The 4,644-nt window shown below is 36.6% G+C and overlaps 1 pseudogene; it reads right to left on the bottom strand.

Annotated features, from left to right (window-relative positions):
- Positions 1 to 380: 380 nt before the first annotated feature.
- Positions 381 to 504, bottom strand: LOC111826393 (annotated as a pseudogene).
- Between the last annotated feature and the right edge of the window lie 4,140 nt (positions 505 to 4,644).

The following is a 4,644-nucleotide window of genomic DNA, read 5'->3' as shown; positions in this document are numbered from 1 at the left end:
TTCCAGGCAGTGAGCATGAACGAAGGCAGAAAGGGCACGTGTCCTCTATTTAAAGGGTCTTCCTGAAATCAGCCACCAATCTTCTGTTCACAGTTCATTAGTCAGAAATTTGTCACATGGCCAAAACTAGTTACAAATAAGGCTTAAAATATAGTAGCAAGTTGCTATTATAAAATAAGACTTATGTGCCTTAGGAAAAACAGGAAAAATATAATTAGAGGACATTAGAAGTTTCTGGATTATTGGTAGTCAGAAAAGGTTTTATTTTTAACATTGGTCTTGCATTTAGACACCTTTTACAAAAGACTGATTAATTAAAATGGCTTGTCAATTTATTCGTTGAGATTACCAGGTAGGCGATAATATATTTCTACAAATAATAAAGGTCTTGTTTCTTCCTTGTGATCTTTTTACATTTATACTCTTTTCATATCTTAATGAATTGGCTACCACTGCCAGCAAATGTTACTACACTTGATCTTAGCCAAAAGGCCGAGAAGCGATAGCAAATGTTAAATAGTAACTATAAGTAAACTTATTTTATTCTTTGTTTTAAGGGAATGTTTTAAATAGTTTACTATTTGACATTCAGCTTAAAGGTAAGAAACGATTTGTCATAGCTTGCTGTTTTAAAATCTTTATATTTTTTATTTAATGTACATATTTACATTAATATACTTCCTGATGTTACACTATTCTTACATTGCTGATCCAAATATATTTAGTAATGATTTGCCATACTTATATTTCTGAATTTAATTTACAAGTATTTTACTGTATTTTTATTTTATTTATTTATTTTTAATTTATCTTTATTGGTGAAAGTATTAGAGGTATCCCCTTTTCCTCCATTGACTCCCTCCACCCTACAACTGCCCCCGCCTCCCCCCCGCCACCCACCCAGTTTCACATTGAGGTTTACAGATCTAGTTCTGGAGAAAATGATAGGTGTGTCTCCTTCCAGGATCCTGGACAGACAGCACTGCTCCCTAGCTGTGGCAGGGAAAGGCTAGAGCTTTGTTACAGGAATTTTTAAGGATCTGCTGTCATACAAAGATTGGTTGGTCTCCTTGTGACTATGTGTCCTGGTGGTACCCTAAACTGGCAGAACTGCTCACAGTCTATGGCTGGGAGTGACTGAAGCCAAGAATAAGGCCATTTCAGAATTTCTGGGGATGCTATGGCTATTTGTGGAATATAATGAATCAGCATATCTTTATGCAAATGAACTGTCAGCCAAGATGGCGGCCGGCAGCCATGCACTGAAGTGAGCAGGGAGGCTTGCTTGCTTCAGTGACTGCGGACTCCAACGTTTCCCGCCTCACTTGCCGGCCTCTCAGCTGCAAGTCTAAGCAACTATGTACTATGTTGCAAATAAGAAGCTAAACAAAATGCTATGGGGATGTAGATGGAAATGCATTTCACTGGGTTCCTGGGCTGGGGAGAGCCTAAACCCAGTTACAAGGCCTTTTCAGAATCTACAGTTAGACCACATTCTGCAGTCCTTCCTCTAGGGATTTAATATACATTAAGTAATTACGATAGGAAGCAATTTTTAAATACAATTAAGGCTTAGTAATCTAAAACTGAGCTGAGGCCTTTAAGTTGGATGGTGTATTTTTATGCTATTGTTGATGTACTTTACTTCTAAGGTAAAGCTCTTTGAGGACCTTTCTGAAAGCCTTAGATACTTAATAAGTATCTCCTCCTTTGTAGTTAAGGAAAGCTCTGGTCAGCTTTACGCCCTCTTATCTGCCCACTCTCCTGCTTCTTTCTAGTCACCAAATTTGTAAACTGGGAAAATTTTTTATATGTTATACTCAATTCTCTAGACTCCTGAGTAATTTATACATAAAAATATATCTATTGTGATGCCTCCAACATATTATTTTTTCTCCTTTTCTGATGAGTGTTAATTATTTATTATTCTTAATTGCTTGACCACTTTTTTAATTATTTATTTTCTTTATTGACTAAGGTATTGCATATGAGTCTTTGTTTATCCATTGTCTCCCAAACCCACCACTCATATCCTCACCCCGCTAGTGTCTGTGTCCATTGCTTATGCTTATATGCATGCATACAAGTCCTTTGGTTGATCTCTCCACATTCCCCCCAGCCTCCTCTGCCTTCCCTCTGAGGTTTGACAGTCTGATCAATGCTTCTCTGTCTCTGTATCTGTTTTTGTTCATCAGTTTATGTTGTTCATTATATTCCACAAATGAGTGAGATCATGTGATATTTATCTTTTTCTAACTGGCTTATTTCACTTAGTATAATGCTCTCCAATTCCATCCATGCTATTGCAAATGGTAAGAATTTCTTCTTTTTTACAGCAGCAGAGTATTCCATTGTGTAGATGTACCACAGTTTTTTAATCCATTCATCTGCTGATGGGCATTTAGGCTGTTTCCAAATCTTAGCTATTGTAAATTACTAATATTTGGAAACAAACTGAGAGATAAAAATCACATAGTCATATCAATTGATGCAGAAAAAGCATTTGAAAAAATCCAACATCCTTTCTTGATAAAAAAAAAAAAACCTCAGCAAAGTTGGAATACAGAAATCATACCTCAAAATAATAAAAATCTTATATAACAAACCTACAGCCAACATCATACTCAATGGGCAAAAATTAAAACCATTTCAGCCAAGAACAGGAGCAAGACAGGGATGCCCACTTTCACCACTCCTTTTCAACATAGTACTGGAAGTGCTAGCCATAGCAATTAGACAGAAGAAGAAATAAGAGATATCCAAATTGGAAAAGAGGAAGTAAAACTGTCCTTATTTGTAGATGACATGATATTGTACATAAAAAAACTCTAAAGACTCCATCAAAAAATTATTACACTTAATAAATGAATTTGGCAATGAAGCAGGATACATAATTAACAATCATAAATCTATGCCATTTTTATATACCAATAGTGAACTTATAGAGAGATTTAAAAAAACAATCATATTTATCATTGTACCAAAAAAATTAAGGTATCTAAAAATAAATTTAACTAAGGAAGCAAAAGACATGTATTTAGAAAACTATAGAACACTGAAAAAAGAGATAGAGGATGACATAAACAGATGAAAAAACATACTGTGTTCATGATTGGTAGAATCGACATCATTAAAATATTCATACTACCCCAAGCAATCTAGAGATTCAACGCACTCCCCATTAAAATACCAACAGCATATTTCACAGACCAAGAATGAACTCTCTAAAAATTCATCTGGAATAAAAAAAAAAAACACCCCGAATAGCTGCAGCAATCCCACGAAAGAAGAACAAAGTAGGAGGTATCTTAATACCAGATATCAAGCTGTATTACAAAGCCACTGTTCTGAAAACTGCCTGGTACTGGCACAATAGACATATAGACGAATGGAATAGAATAGAGAACCCAGAAATTGACCCAAACCACTATGCTCAATTAATATATGACAAAGGAGGCAAGAGCATACAATGGAGTAAAGACAGTCTCTTCAATAAACAGTGTTGGGAATACTGGACATACACATGCAAAAAAATTATTAGAGTTAATTTTAAAGAAAGTTAAATTTTAGCATAGGTGAAAGAAGAATCTCTTAGAGCAATGTTATCTTTCCTCTAAAATGACCTAATTTTCACACTTTGTCTCAGTCTCCTAAAATGTTATTTTTATTATTGTATATTTTAATAAGTGTGCATATCTAAAAAATTAAAATGGATTCAAATATTCATCATACATTAAACAAATGTTCAGACTTATGAAAAATATAGAAAACAATTTTAATATACTTTCAAAGTTCTTTTAAAGAAATTCCAATATATATATTTATTATATAAATTTTTATATTACATAGTTATTTTATTATATTTTATTTTATTTTATACATTTTTTTATTATATTTTATTTTTATTGAGATTATATCTACATATAAAAAAGCCTAATATGCTCAGTTTCCCTCCGCCCATCTGACCAGTCACTATGATGTGCACTGACCAACAGGAGGCAGACAATCAATGTAGGAGCTACAAAGCTGCAGTGACTTGGTAGTGGAGGTTCTTGGGTGATGCACCATGAAACCAGAGAGGAGGGAGCTCCATTCCTTGCAGGGCCGCCTGAATCCACCTTTGGCCGTGGGTCATGTTGTTGCTGAGGTACTGTTGGTCCGAATCTGGTTACCGCACACTTGCGTTTGCATTCCACACCCTGTATGACAGAAACTTTGCAGAGTGCCCTCTTGCACTCTGGGACCCCTCGCAGGATGTCAGAGACCTTATTTTGGCCAGATCCCCATTGGCCAGGCCGAGGGACCCCACGTACTGGAGGGACCCCGCTGCTCTGCAGATGCCAGGGAGGGACCAGAGGAGGTTGGCTCCAGGGTGTGTCAGGCCCATCTTGCCCAGTCCTGCCCCGCTGGCCACCTTCTAAGTAATTTCCTTTCAATGAGCACAAGTGCGTGCTCCAGGTCACTAGTCTACACTAATAAAAGAAAAACATGGTAATTAGCGTACTACCACTACCCTTCCCATTGGCTAATCAGCATATCTTTATGCAAATTAACTGTCAGCCAAGATGGCGGCCGGCAGCCATGCACTGAAGTGAGCAGGGAGGCTTGCTTGCTTCAGTGACTGCGGACTCCAACATTTCCCGC

This window comes from Myotis lucifugus, unplaced genomic scaffold, assembly GCF_000147115.1.
Source record: "Myotis lucifugus unplaced genomic scaffold, Myoluc2.0 scaffold_74, whole genome shotgun sequence".
NCBI classification, from domain to species: Eukaryota; Metazoa; Chordata; class Mammalia; order Chiroptera; family Vespertilionidae; genus Myotis; species Myotis lucifugus.
The sequence above is the reverse complement of the archived record's forward strand: the minus strand, read 5'-3'. Positions and strand labels throughout refer to the sequence as shown.